Source organism: Pseudorasbora parva, chromosome 5, assembly GCF_024679245.1.
Source record: "Pseudorasbora parva isolate DD20220531a chromosome 5, ASM2467924v1, whole genome shotgun sequence".
Classification (NCBI taxonomy): domain Eukaryota; kingdom Metazoa; phylum Chordata; class Actinopteri; order Cypriniformes; family Gobionidae; genus Pseudorasbora; species Pseudorasbora parva.
In genome coordinates, this window is record NC_090176.1 from 20,347,290 (window position 1) to 20,363,485 (window position 16,196).

Below are 16,196 nucleotides of genomic sequence, written 5' to 3' on the forward strand. Positions count from 1 at the left end.
GTAGATAAATGGCACTACAGAGTTTGTCAGGGTCATTACGTCATCAGCTGAAAAGGTAAACTCATCTACTCACTAGTTCGCTTTCACAGCCTTTATTATTAATTATTATTATTATGAGTTATTAATTGTGCTCTTGCAAACTATTTTCAGGAAAAAAAATAAACAAAGGGTTATCGGACGCTTGGTGATGCTGAAGTAATGTGACCGTGGTCTCTTTTGTTTATAGCCTAAATTGTGGACTTTTGCAGATTAAATTTATGCCTAAACATTAATAAAAACTGTTTATTTGTGAAGATTATCACGATGAACAAAACATTTAAGATTCATACGCTTTTGTAAGTCACAGACCATATTTTCTGCAATAATTTAAAAGCCAATGGAAAATCCTGTTGCCTTTTCATCAAGGGGACCAGTGTGATGAAAAATTCTGGGCTGGCCTACAGTAGTACATCCTATAATTTGTCTGGCTATCACTAGACCATAAGCTCAATCTTTTAAGATTGAACATTGGTCTGAGAAGTCTGCTCTGTATTTTCTACTGCACAAGAGGCTTGATCAACGAGCATTATTCAAACAATTCTGTACGCAATTAGATAGTCCTTCAACCAATCAGACCACAAGAGGTGTGATCAACAGCCATTGAGCCATCGCTTCTCTATCTGTCTTCGTGTTAAACCCGCCAATAGCATGCCAGGTGAATAAGCTCTGTGTGTGTGTGTGTGTATATATATATATATATATATATATATATATATATATATATATATATATATATATATATATATATATATATATATATATATATATATATATATATATATATATATATATATATATATATATTTATTTATTTATTTTTAGATAATTTCTATTGATCGCTATCAGGATGTGAAGAGAGTTAAACAGTATAACAAAAAGTGTTTATGGAAAACATTGCCTAACCTATACCTTTTAAGAGATGTTTTGCAAAAGTGAGTTATTTTGATTAAAGATTACAAGGCAAGGCATTCATAAAAAAAAAAATAATAATAAAAAAAAAATACATAAATGCATTAAATGCTAAAGTAAAGCTTCTTAAATTCCTTATAGATGGCAGCAGCACTAACACACGGTCTTAAAAAGCTTTTTGTATGACTCTTTATTTAATTAAATTTCAAGAACATACAAAAACATTTAGCAGCCAAAATACACATTAAAAAAAATATTTTAAAAAAACAAGTTACCTGGTTGCCTTAAGATTCTGAGTTCAATGAAATAAAAAAATGAGTTAATACAATAGACATTTTTGAGAAGTGATAATCTTTAGTCAAATATTATTAAAATATTTTGTAAGCATATTGGGTCATTCTGTGTGTTTTATTTGTAATAATGATGCAGTGAAACATACAGAATTGTGCTATTTTCAGGATTTATCGCATTTTTTATGTGCTTCAGATACAATAATACTTTAAATTTCCTTCATTGTATCAACTCAAATTTTTAATTTCAATAAACTTTAAGGCAACCAGGTTACTTACTTTTTTAAGTAAAACAAACAATATTTATTTACAGTGTAGGGGATATGTAACAATTTGTTCATTCTCACAGTTTCAACCACAGTTGTCACAGTTGCTTTTATTTTCCAGTTTCACACTAAAATGTTCAATTATTTATGTGTGTGTGTGTGTGTGTATTATATATATATATATATATATATATATATATATATATAGTTTGTATAATTGTTTTTTATTATATGGGATTTTATTTATTTATTTCTCATTCTTATTTATTGTATTTGTATTCAATGAGCAATATAATATTTGCAAATCTTAAAAAAACAAAAAATAAAAATAAAAACAAGAGGAGGGGGAAATATTAGCGTCTTACAAAATAGTTGATTCACGTCATGGGGTTACTTGCATTAGCTATTTAGAATAGCACTGGAGAAAAATGCAATATGCCGCTGTAAACGTTTATTTATCTGCTTACGATATTCGTAATGAAAGCTAGCTAATCCAATAGAGGCTGAGATGGTTAGAGCGCCGCTACCTGTCAATCAAGCGCTCTGTGTAAAGAAGCAGCGCCGAGGCTCCGCCCCCTCTACACTAAACTCATCTGATAAAACACCGAGAGCCGGAGAAATCAAAGACAACGACTACACGGTCGTCCGCCACCGCTGTAGCATCGCCACCGACCCCGTAGGACGTCTCCAGCTCTCTCTTTATCAAAACACGCAAACAATAGCGAGTGGAAGGGATCGAGAGGAATATATTACCATCTTAACAGAACAATGAACGCAGGCTGATTTCCCAGGTAAGCCGCGCGCCCATGCCTGTTATAATAGCAGCGTTTTGTGAATGCAATATTTAATTAATTGCGGGGATAAGTATATCATGAGGACAGAGTATTTTTCTTTTTTTCTTCTTCATTGAGCCACATTCACGCTCGCCGTCATTTACTCTACTCCACAATGCTATGTGGACACAATATAAGAAACGGACGCGACATGAAATGATTTGAGCGCGTGATCCAGCTGTGCAGCTCTGCAGTGATGGCTGCACAACATCTGAGTGCTTTTGCTTGTAAACCCAGTGCTGGCGTTCAAAACACACGCAGTGTTGAGTTCAATGTGCTCCACAACCCTACCCCCTCTGTGTTCACTGGCTCTTCATGCTTGCTGAAGTTCAATTAAATACCTTTGGGCATGCAGCCCTGAAGTGTCTGATGGTATCTGCAAGACATGCAAGAGCACTTCATCTGCCTGGTGAGGTGAGCAGCCTTGAGAGAACATGTGCTAGTTAGTTGTGTGGTAGGGATGGAAGTTTTGCATGAATTGTCTCTCTTCCAGATTTTAGTCTTGTATAGATGTTGCATGTATGCGTGGTGCCCTTGTATTGAAAATGTCCTCAAAAAATGGTAAAACCAGTTGTGAGGATTGCCATAATTGGGGTCTTAATTCTTATCTTAAGGTGTCTTCTGAAATTATGCAGTGTGTTAGTTGTTTCTTAGTACAATAGAAATTCATATTCCATATCCGTTTGATGTTTACTGGTTTCTTGGTGAAAGGCTTATGGACCACATGCTACATGTACTGTATATTAAACATTATTAAAAAAGAAGCGTCATTGTTTCGTCAGGCATTTTTCATTTCTTTGTTTGGCTATATTATTATTATTAGTCACATTGTATTTAAAAAAATATATTTTAATGAATCCTTGGTAAACAGTAAGTGCACTGGTCACTTTAAAATGTTTGTCACCTACATTCATTTCTGTTGAGTAAGTGAATTATTAAATTATTATTTGCCTATTAGCCAATTATCATTTGTCCATTTCACTGTGATCATGTGTACTATTATAGTGTTTATCAATTTTTTTTATATTTTTTCATTTTGAATGATTTAATGTTGATTGATGCTTTTAGTTATTAGTTTAAATATTTCTATTTAGCTTTAATTTATGTTCATTTGTTTTAGGAATTTTAATATGCATTTTATTTAATTCAGTTGCAGAGGCAAGATATAAAATGTTTGTGTTCATCTCCCCCTGGCATTGAAAACACATTATTATTATTATTATTATTATTATTATTATTATTAATAATACATAAGTTTGTTATTACATAAATTGGTTTCCGCTAGTATAGGTGTCCAAGTTTGTGTGTGGATGTGCCTTAGTGGGTGAATCTGGGAGATTTTCCAGCATGACAAAAACAACAAGCAGTGTGACAAACTCAATTCAGATGAAGTCAGAAGAACAATGGGACATTTTGTGGCAGATAGAAAAATGCCTATAATGGGAATTGTCTCTAGAGAATATGGGTGCAATTTTAAACTAGATGTAGAAGAACAACAAGACCAGACACAAAGCCTATTGTGCTAGAACACCCCAACATGCACACAGTCCAGACCTATACGAGACACTAAAGTAATGCAATTTAATTGTTTTTAGTATACTATTTAGTTCCTGTAAATCATACTGTTTTTTTGTTTGTTTTGTTTTTGGGCAAGGTGATTTTTTGCAAGGTCGGTTTTCTCCTTGTCAGATGGAAAATCTGGTTAATCTGTAAAGTCTTATGCATAATGTTATGCATAATGTTTACTTTAAAGTGCAGCTACTAAAATGCAAATATCAACAAATGCAAAATACACAATGAAAATCTGATAAAAATGAGGCTTTGCTTTTATATGTGTAGTTAAAATGCCCACACTCGTGATATTTTTTTAAGGTTTTAAATAAAACCGATTATTTGGGTTTGTTCCTATTTCAGGCATATGAAAACACTGGACTCTATAGGATTGCAGTTGGATTTCATTTTGAAAATGAAACATGACACATGCAGGCTTTATTGTCTACCAGGCCAGATCACACATGTGGCTTATTGACCGTCAGTGCATCTTGCAGTTCCTGATCAATGGTACTGTCCATTTGTGTTTTATGTTGTATAGATTGTAAGTGGGGTCAGTAGAACACTGTTGCCTTTTAATAGTTTTCAGGTCAGAGTTCTTTGATCCTGTATGTTCAATAGGCGTCTGTCCCCTGTCATGTTATAGCCACTTGTGGTTAGTGCCATCTGATAGTGTTTTTCCAACTTATTTTAAGAGTGACCCTTTTTCTCTTTAAACTGGTGGGACCTATATATATAACCATTTACATGCAGTCAAGCCATGATGTGCTTCTGTTTGCTTTTTGAATGTAAAATATAAAGAGCTGCTTGCCATTCCCGGTCTCCTTCCCAGAGTCTTGAACTTTGTTGCATGCACATACATTTTCCTTTTATATCCTTCCCTTTTAATCATCCTGGTAAGCCATTTTTATTTTTATTTTTTATCCAGGGTTTAAAAACCTGTGATATAAGACTAAGATCTAAATATTTTAGACTACTTGCACTGCCAATAGTTTCCTCTGGTTCAGTGCTAAAATGTAAAATTATTTTTGTAAAACAAAAATATATATTTGGTAACACTTTTGATTAATGGTCATTAGTTAATGTATTAACTACCATAAACTAACCATGAGCAGTACATTTGTACTGCATTTGTTTCCTCTTTGTTAACGTTAGTTAATAAAAATAGAGATGTTCAGGGTTTGTTCATGTTAGGTCACTGTGCATTAAAGGGTTAGTTCACCCAAAAATGAAAATTCTGTCATTAAATACTTACCCTCATGTCATTCGACACCCATAAGATCTCCGTTCATCTTCGGAAAACAATTGAAGATATTTTTGTTGAAATCCGATGGCTCAGAAAGGCCTCCATTGACACCAATGTCATTTCCTCTCTCAAAACCCATAAAGGCACTAAAGACGTCGATACAAAGTCCATCTCTCTACAGTGGCTCTACAATCATTTTATGAAGCGAAGAGTAGTTGGCGTGCGCAAAAAAACGAAATAACGACTCCTATAATGATGACTTAGTTTGAACGTTTATGAATCAACTTCTCAATTAATGATTAGATACACTGATTCATAACGGTTCAAATCTTTGTTTTGAAATCGGCCCATCACTATAAGTCGTTATTTTGTGTGTTTTTTTGCACACAAAAACTTCTCGTCGTGTCATAAAATGATAGTATTGCCACTGCAGTGAGATGGACTTTGTATCGACGTCTTTAGTGCCTTTATGGGTTTTGAGAGAGGAAATGACATTGGTGCCAATGAAGGCCTTTCTGTGCCATCAGCTTTCAACAAAAATATCTTCATTTGCGTCCGAAGATGAACGGAGGCCTTACGGGTGTTGAACGACATGAGGGTGAGTAATTAATGATAGAATTTTTGGGTGAACTAAACCTTTAACTAATGCTAACAAGATTTGAATAATGTATTAGTAAATGTTGAAATTAACTTTAAAAACATAGATAAATGCTTTATAAGGGCAGTTCATTAGTTAACTAATGTTACCTAATGACAATTATTCTAAAGTGTTACCAAATATTCAGACAGGAAATGGATATAGATGGATTTAAGGAAATGTTATGCACTTCCTGTTTTAACTGTAACTTTTCAAGATGAATACAAATTGTACAATACAATAGTGTGGGGAATAAAACAGTATTTAGCTATTAAGCAATTTAATCTGTTTGATCTTTAAAATAAAAAAATACCAAACATCTCTATACGCTATAGTTTTTTTCTCTCTAATCTCTTCTGCCTTTACGTGGCCTTAGGGGTTAAGTTTTGCATGTTGAATGTGTTAGTCACGCAGCAGACATGCATTGTCTTTTCATTTTTAAGCGACGTAGCAGTCTTTGTGTGTGGGTGTCACAATTGAAAAAAAAAGAGAACAGCGGAGCTGCAATCAGGTTGAGGTAATTAGAAAAGGCATCAGGGTGAAGAACTTCAGTACTGCTGATTTGCAGATTTAATCAGTCATAAGTCATTACATTCCAATGTACACACTGAATATCAAGCAAATGTAATTACCGCACAACAGCCGCAGAAACCTTAACCCTCCAAACAATTAAATCACTTAACTAGTGCAAGGTCATTTCAGAAGGATGGCATAAACGGCAGACCTGCAAAAGACAGCGCAATGGACGTTATTGCATGTTAACCAAATCCCAGATCTCCGGTGTTAAAGACGTGAGGTTTTGTTGGCTATTTGAACACAATTTGGCCTGCCATTCAGTGGTGAGGCTAGCATTTGTTGAGGCGTATGTAACACTCGTATACAGTCTGATGCACATTGTCTACTGATGACTGTTATGTTGTCAACTCGCTGGGTAGTTTAAAAAGTAAGAACCTATAAGATGTCCGTTTATCTTTGAACACAAGTTCAGACATTTTTAATATTCTTGAATAACTTTTTTTCCATCCATTGAAAGTATCCAAAATCATGCATCAAAGTAGGAGAATACATTGCAATAATCCATGCATTATATGAATCAATTGATTTAGTCAGTTTTGGTTGGGACGTAATTGACTTTCAATAGAGGAACAGAAATTCCTTATGTTTTTTAATTTTATTTTTTAAATCACTTAAATTCAAAGATGAACAAATGTTCAAAAGAATGAGTGTGCTTTGGCAGCGTTTTTGTGTGTGTGTGTGTGAGGGGGGGGGGGGGGGGGGGGTTTTGGTTAAGACGCTTTGCTTGCATTCTCATTTCATAGATCTGTTTCTGTATTGTTTTTATATAAAAAAGTATTTGCTCTGGCTTTTAATGATTTTGTTCCAGTAATTATATGTTGCTTGTATCTGTTACCTTTGTACAAGCAGAATGCGATGATTGGTCAGTGTTGTATTTGTCCCGACCCTCCTCCACTGTGATTGGGCAGCTGGGTAAAAAGTGAGTGATGAGCACTACTTTTTACCCAAAGTTGAACTTTCGGTGAACGGTAAAAAACACCCGAGCACTGACAATCCAGACCCACATCAAGATGTGGGTCTGGGAACTCACCATTGACAGGGCTCATTCCGATGGGCGGGATAAACGGTTGTCTTTCAACTCCCTCTGCATGCGGGATGCTAGAACCAACCAGAGCCATGTGAAGCAGAGCTCGTTGATAGATTAAACTTTCGCCGTATCCAGTCAGCAAATCTCTGAACACATCTTCCCTTCTTAAGAATGATTTCTGTGCCGTTCTTTTCTCAAAGAAAAGCTTAACTCCAAGTCTTCCAGAGTCGCGGTCTAAGCCGATTCGAAAGACGGCCGTTCGCCAGCTTCATTGTTTACAAGTAGCATGCGGAACCTCTGCAACTCTGCCATTATTATGTTAAGCCCCACCCACAGACTATACGCGATATGATTGGCCTGACCAGAGTTCGGTTTTTCCAGCTCACAAGTCTATGGAGAGTTGCTAGACGACACTCGCTGCAAATTAGATTTGCTGCCGCTAGCGAGCGTCTAGATTTCTAGGTTAATGATTTGCTTTTGTTTTTGAAATATTCAGTGCAAATTAATTCTGCATGAAGGGGAAACTCTGTCTAAAGTCAAAACACTGTTTTCCCTTGTTTCTTCAGTGTTGTGTGTGTGAAAAAAAATGCTGCAATAATTACAACCACTTTGTTGCAAAATATTGTCTCTGCTTCAGCTCCCACTGTATGATACTGTACTGACTTTCTTCCCCAATTTTATGTAGCATTTCAGCCACATTGGTCATCATGCTCTTAGGTCTTCTAATAAATCAAGTGTAAATGTTTGCCTATTAAGTTTGAGTATGGCTGCTCAGTTGATGAAAATTGAGTCTTGTGCTCAAATCTCGTCTGTCATCTAAATATGCCGTCTAACTGTCTGTTTGTCATCTAAATATATATCTGTCTGCTGTAAATATCAGTGTCTTTAGTATAAATCCATCTGTCTGTCAGTTGTGTAAATGTGTAAATATCTATCTGAAGACTGTAACTATCTGTCTGTCGTCTACATATTTGTCTAAATGTCTGTTTGTCCCCTAAATGTCCATCTGTCTGCCGTGAATATGTCTGTTGTATAAATATCCATCTGTATGTCAGTCGTCTAGATATCTCTGTTGTCGAAATATCTGTCTGTCGTCTACATATTTGTCTAAATGTCTGTTTGTCGTCTAATTATCTACCTGTCTGCCTTACATGTCTTTGTCTGTTGTGTAAGTATCCGTCTGTCTGCCGTCTTAATGTCTTTGCCATCTAAAAAATCAGGTCTCCAATTGAACATTTTCTAGTGACTGATCACATCAAAAATTTTCAGTTGGCCGAATTACATCAATTCACAGAATTTCAATTCGGTCAGCTGACAAATTTAGATGTGATCAGTCACTAGAAAACTTTCAATTGGAGACGTTTCTTTTTTTTCGAGTGTAGCTGTCTGCCATACATATCTGTGTCTAAATAGTTATCGGTCTGTGTCTGTTGTCTAAATAACTGTCCAAATGTCTATCTGTCTGTGGCAAAATGTGTAATTGGTCATCATATCTTACTGCATTAGCAAAAAATTGGTACATCCAGATTGAACTCGCTGGAAAACAACAATGTTACGAGGTGGCGATTTGGTATGAAATTGTACGATGTGAATCGTACAAATTTGGACAATGCTATTACTGGAAAAAAGTAAGCATGAAGGGTTTACCCCTAAACATACTGTACCTGTAACTCGGGTGTAAGTCGATAATAGGGAAATGTAGGAATAAGAGTGGTGGCTAATTTGTATGAATTTGACCAATTTGCCAAAACATATGGTTACAAATCGCCATAAAATGGTGTTGGTACATCCCTGCTATAACAGCGAACAGAAATGATGGTTGCCCTAGTCAATCTATATCTCATAAAATACTAATATGCTTATTTAGTTTAATTTAGGCCATTCATCCACACTGACTTACATTATGCTAATTAAAGGGCTGATTCCCGTGGAGCACCCTGAGGTTAAATGTATTGCTCAGTGGCACAATAAGAACAGGCTAGATTTTGATCACCGTAAGTCTTTAGTTTTTTAAGTCACCATTGCTTGGGATTAGACTTGAGCTTTTCGCATTACAAAGTTCGTTCAGCGCTTTAACCTTCCAAGTCACTTCAACCTGAAGGTATGACGAACAGTCAGAGAACAATGGGCTGTAAGTACATACATCTGAACTTTTGCTTCCTTTGGAGTTTGCTCGGGGCTGATAAAGCATTATGTTCATGAACATGTCTCGACAATTTCAAGAGCTGTACACATCTAAAAGCCCAGATTTAAGATAAAAAGCTCCTGCTGTTATAAACACTGCAGAAAGACTTCCAAGGGCTCAAAAAAAGAGAAAAGAATAAAAATCATTGCATTTTAACAATGTTTTCTTTCCCTACTCCGAGGTTGTGTGCTGTAGATTTATTAGAATATGATTGAACTTGTTGACGGTCTCATTCAAGTCTCACACTTTGAGGAAATCTCGTGAAGTACTCTGCTTTTGAACTCAAAGCTGTGCTGTTGTGTGGCAGTGAGTCATGCAGCCTCTCTGGTCTTAATGCAAAAAGCGAGATTGTCAATCTTTTCAGAGCTTTATAACATCTCCATCTGTTCTTTTAAAGATTATCTGTATTCTGCGTCTGTATTAAATCATAATACTGATTTTTGTATTCTAAAGTCAATTGCATAACATTTGGCAAGATACCAAAATTTCAGTTGGCAACGTCAGTATCCCTTTTTGTTTAGTCATACTTTTTGTACTGTCCCAGAAAGTATTTTGTCATGTTCATAGATATTATTACTTAAATTGTATTGTATATCAGTTTTAGTGGACATAAATACAATGTGTGTAGTAGTACAAACCTGTCAAACTGTATCAGAGAAAAACTTTAACATGCAGCAAACAAATTGGGAGATCTATAAATCAAATACAGCACCTTTGAATACATACATTGAGTTCCTGAAGAAAAAAGAAAAAAAAAGCATTTTAATGAGTATACTGAAGAACTGCGGGGTGAAATTCTTCATTTACCTGTTAATAACTTAATGTAGTGCATCTTACTATATATTGTAAGCTATGTAATACAGTAATGTATTAACAGTTTTTTTTTTTTACTTTTTAATTTACAGTAAAATATCAGTTTCTTTTTCCAAATTGTGCAAGTTACTTTTTCCCATTTTTTTCATAAAAAACAACAGGCAAGCCCATCCCACATGAGAAGAGACGCATTACGCCTGTTTCACACCGCAAGCGTGAGCAGCGCGTGAGCTGCACTTCAGCGTAACTACACCGTGACTGCAGCTGCAGACGCGCGAGTGTATTCACACTGGAAGCGTTGGTGCAGCGTCACAGCAGCGGCTCCCACAATGATAGAGCCTATACCTGTCTGAGTATTAAATACTAAACTAAAATAAATTATTATATTTTCTGCCTAGTTTACTTTACTTTTTATAATACTTTCACCCAAACTGAATAATTAAAACAAGTTTAAATTGGTAAATCTTCTACAGATGATTTTTATTCTTCGTTTTATTTTTCTGCATTTTGAGCGCTTTTGTGATATTATATTTATTTTGTCCATCAAAAGTGTGCTTTCGTTTTGCACCGTGACTGCAGCTGCAGACCGAGAGCCTTTACCTGTCTGAGTATTAAATACTAAACTAAACGAAAGTTTGTTATATTTTCTGGCTAGTTTACTTTATTTTTTATAATCATAACCATACTTTCACCCAAACTGAATAATCAAAACAAGTTTAAATTGCTAAAATCTTCCACAGATATTTTTATTCTTCGTTTTCTTCTCTGACATACTCCAGTTATTGTTCAAATACACTACACGTGCTTCCTGTGTGCATTTTAGGCACTTTTTGTGTGAAATCACATTTATTTTGTCCTTTAAAAGTGTGCTTTCACTTTAATTGAGCGTCAGAAGCGTCAGCAGCGCAGCAAAAATAGGCTCGCAGCCGAAACCCCCGCTTCACTGCTGCTCACGCGACGCTCCTGCTTGACGCTCACGTGCTGCTCCTGCTCCCGGTGTGAATGCACTCATTGATTAACATGGGCGCCGAAAAAAATACGCGCTGCTCACGCGCCGCTCACGCTTGCGGTGTGAAACGGCCGTTACTTCCATAACCTTAAAAGTAACACAATTAGTTACTTTTTCTAGGGAGTATATGCAAACTGAAATGCAAATGTATTGTTACTCTAAAGAACCGTTATGCTTGATCTAACTTAATAAATTAGTCATTAATTTTGATTAGTTGATTGTTACCCTTTGACTCAAGTTAGTTATCGGTTATTTTAATTATTGATTATAACTGACTTATATGGGGAGAGGGAGAGGGAGAGGGAGAGGGAGAGGGAGAGGGAGAGACTGATTATATTACTATAATATTCACATTGTTAGCGGAAAGGGGATCAAAATGAGCATTTAATTATTTTACTTAACATTACACATTCATGTCATTCTGCTCTTGCTTACGCAATACTTTTTTACACAGATTTAAAGCAGAGCTGCATGATAAATCATTAAATATCTCGATTCAAATATCCACAGAATCTCATTCCTAAATGACAATGTTTTGCCTGTCTATTAAACCTTTGACCAGGGGAGCAGTTGTCAAGGATGAAACGGCTTTACAAACCACACAGTATCTGTTACAAATATTCTTATTATCACAGAGTTACAGGTGAATAAATTATAAAAAAAAAATATTGTTTGTGTATATATATACACTCTAAAAAAAATGCTGTGTTAAAAACAACCCAAGCTGGGTTGAAAATGGTCAAACCCAGAAATTGGGTTGTTTAAATGAGTCCATTTACTAGGGTTCAAACAACCCAATTAATGGGTTTGTCCATTTCCAACCCAACTTGGGTTGTTTTTAACCCAGAATTTGTTAGAGTGTAGTGTAACTGGCACAATGTATCACTAGAAGGTAGTGTAAGCATTTCAAATTGCGAGATGCGTTACACTTTCTGCTTAAGTTGAATATGGAAGGTGGTCTGGCGGACGCTAGATATTTTGCTTTATAAAGTTTTAACTGTGGATATTTTTCTTACAAAACCCCATCAATTCGCTTTCAGAAGGCCTTTATTTATCCCCCGGAGGCATGTGGAGTATGTTTATGATAGATATAATTTTTTTGTGTGATTTTCTTTTTTTGAGCTTCCAACTCAATGGACCCAGTCACTGCCATTATAAAGCTTGGAAGCATAATTTATTAAAGGTGTCATGAACTGGCTTTATAAAAAAAGGTCTACTTGTGATGTTCGAATGACTTTTACATTCAAAAGTGTCATAATGAATAAGTAATAGGTTATTTTCTACCCTGGTTTTGAGGCTCTCTTCTGCACGATCTGTTTTGATAGGTGTGCCGCACTGTAGTCTTGGAAGTAAACACCCAGTTTTTTATTTTTCTTATCAATTGGATACGATTTGCATAATTAATGAGCTTCGGCTTCCCTATGAGTAAGTGTGAGGGATTGTTTTAAAAGCATGTGGAGAAACGGGAACCAGAGTGATTCATCCGACAGGGCTCGCGAAATGTCAAACAAACACCACGATTTAACTCTCATCCACCAGCAATTAAAATGAATGTTATTTTATATTTCTTGACCCGATCGGTGGATATATGTGCGTGCCAAGTACGTTGCAGTTAGCAAGATCAAAACTTCTTTTGTCAATATTCCTGAGAGGCCAATAATGCCAAAATCTGAAAATATGAATTAATTTCATCAATTTTCCAGCAAGTGCACTTGAGATAGCCTACACTGAATTGAATGGTGTTTAATGCTGGAATTATTGGTCGCTCCGTGACACGCGCTTTGCATTCTTCAGTTCCTATGGAAGTGTCCTAACCACTGATCGACATAGTTATATAGATTTATATAGATCAGTGGTCGTAACTCTGTTTTTCAGGCACTGGCCAAAACGTGATTGGTTGGAGTGAGAGGTGCTACGATTGGTCAGCCTATAGCCGTTATCTGATTGGCTTAAGTAGATGGTGGGTGGAGTCTACCTATTTGTGGATTTGTTTGAGTCAGGACGCTAGAAATTTATTAAAAATCTACACGATTTACAAATGTGCAAGAAAAGATCCACAAATGCACAGGAAGACATTTGTGACATAAAAATATATGTGTAGATTTTGATGTTATTCACAAATGTCATTGTATTTATTTGTAAATCTAATTCATTTTTGTGAAGCTCCTGCATATATTTGTGGATCTTATGCGATTGATTTGTGAAATGATTTATTTTTTTGTGAATTGCTTTACATTTATTTGTGGATAACAATATATTTATTTGGAATAATGCAACAATAATACCCCCATATAAATTAGGAGATAATTTTCATTTTATAGTGAACTACTCCTTCAAAGCTGCTTGTGAACTGATCATCTCTTCCTTCTAGTTAATTTATAGCATACAATTAACATGAATGAATGTTGTTTCAACCGCGGAAAGATGTCAGTACACCTTTTTTCAAGTTCAAGTCCACTGACATTATACTCCTGACTGCTTTGTTTCAAAAAAGTGGATTTGGCGGATGACAGATTATGATTGGTCAGCTCGCCTGTCAATCAAATTCCCGGCAACATTCCCGGGTGCATTAACATTTTGTCAGAATCTCTAGTACATGATTTTGTTCAGTTGTATGTCTAGAATCAAGGGAGAATCTTGAATAAAAATTGTGATTTCTAAATTTATCCAAATTGTGCAGCTCTAATTTCAAGAAGTACTGTCAAAAAGCTAGAATCAATATTTTCATTTTTTTATTTTTATTTTACCAAAGTATTGGTAGTTTTGACATCCCTGCAAATTTTGTGCAGTTCATATTTTCTTATTTCCGTGGCTGGTGGAGCATGAAGCCGCCGAGCCTTCCATTAAAGTGACTGAGGGATGGATGGCTCACACACAGCCCTGTGTGTCACAGCGCAGCACTGCTTTACACTGCTCTCTGTGGTGCTGTCTAATGGGCTGTCAGGTGTCAGGGGCAGCCGCTGTGTAACACCGCACAGACTCTGGCCCAGGGGAGACAGGTCTGTAATTTCAGATGAAGTTCTGGGCAAGACCTCCAAGCGCCAAGAGGGTAAAATTATCTGGGGTGGGCTTTGGACCTCAATGAAATTGAATGAACTTCAATTAGAAGTACACAACACAAGTGTAATTGAGTCTAACAGAAAGCTTGTAAAGCCCTTAGCTGGGTGCGAGCAGGTCACTGTGGTGGCATGTTCAGGTAATTGCTAATTCTGCAGTGGTGAAAATACTATGCGCAGATGACTTCTCTGCCGAAATGGGAAGCTTGTGATCAAAGACACGGCACCTACACTGTTTGCAGTGGGAGTGAAGGGTGTGTTTATGACTGTAGGCCCGGAAGACCAAAACATCAATTCAAGATATCATTTTGTATGATAGATCTTTGTTTAACTTCCTCTTTGTTTAAATTCCTTTTTATCCGGAGTGTCTATTCACACCAAGTGCAAACACCGTGCCTTGTTGGCAAGTGCCATTCGAAATAGCTCTGTCTTAACAGTCTTCAGCGGCAGAATTAGTAAAGTGTAAGGCTTAAAGGTGTCATGAACTGGCTTTAAAAAAGAATGATAATACTGTTGTCTAAGGTCAACTAATGACATTCATGTGATTTTTATTTTATTTTTTTTAGGATTGGATAAGATTTGCATATTTAATGAGCTTCAGCTCCCAGTTCACATGAGGGAGAGATTATTTTGAAAGTGGCAACCGGAATGATTCTCTCGATCACAGGGCTTGTGAACGTCTTTATCAAACAAACACAATTATTTATTATTTCTCATCCACCCACAACTGATTGGAATATTATTTTTGCATTTTTGCCCGTCTGGAAAACACAGCCCCGGGACTACTATTACATATAAAAAATATGTTTTACTCACATAAGTGTGTTGCACCATTCATGCCGGATTCAATATTGAAGGCACAGTACTATACTGCCCTACAAAACACAAAGGCAGTAACTGCATTTTTGGTCAAAAATTAGTTATTATTTTCATGCTATTCAAGGCATCCTTTGTTATGTGACAAAACATCTCAACTTAAATGTGTGTCGTTTGGAGAAAAATGGTAGTCGTTTGTACAGTAACTGCAAAAATCCCTATAGTGAAACAAAACATGAGTACAATAACATCCGTTATTGTATTCTTATGTTTTATCTAACAAAACAAAAAATTAACCGTGTTGCTGTGAAGTTACTGTTTCCATGGTGAACACAATCTATAGAATAGAATAAAATAGAATAGCATATAACTGTCCATAAACACAGCTATCAGTGTAACAGTTATTCTTTAATTGACAGTTTAACTTAAAACACACTCTCTTCGCAGCCGCAGTTTAAAGACTAGATCCGCTGTTTAGATAAGTTAGCGAGTTGTGTGCAAAACTGGCATCTTTCTCTTTACTGTAAGCATCCATTCTTTCAAGAAAAACACACTTCTGCAGAGCAGTTATATATTTAATTTGGATCCCCTTTATTTATATTAACCTATGAAAAGTATAGTAGAAATAGTTTTGGAGAATCTGTAGTTAGTGCCTTTTACCTTCGTATGGTGCCACGTTTTGGGTAAGTAATACAAAGCAAGAATACAGTAACTGCAAAATAGGGGTAAAATATCAAATTTAAAATGAGGATTGATATGTACAAAGAATAAGCTAATATAAAGTAACAAAACAGTCACATGTCCTGTAATCTACAACTACTTGGGCTGGATGACAGGATAACTTTAAAGTCATTTTTCTCAGTTTTGCACTATGTAGTTACTGCCTTTTTGCTTTGTAGGACGGTAAAATACTGAGGTGTATGTATCTGTCAAAAAGTATAAA

At 35.8% G+C, this 16,196-nt stretch overlaps 1 protein-coding gene across 2 annotated transcripts in view; it reads left to right on the forward strand.

Annotated features, from left to right (window-relative positions):
* The first annotated feature begins 2,081 nt into the window (after window positions 1–2,081).
* st6gal2a (ST6 beta-galactosamide alpha-2,6-sialyltranferase 2a) overlaps window positions 2,082–16,196 on the forward strand; it is a 97,509-nt gene continuing 83,394 nt past the window's right edge. The window contains exon 1 of one of the 2 annotated variants that reach the window (XM_067443439.1): window positions 2,082–2,295. The gene's annotated coding sequence lies outside the window, so the exon portion shown is untranslated. Of the gene's footprint in view, window positions 2,296–2,637; window positions 2,752–16,196 lie in introns of those variants that run through there. The other variant, XM_067443440.1, reaches the window with a different exon arrangement.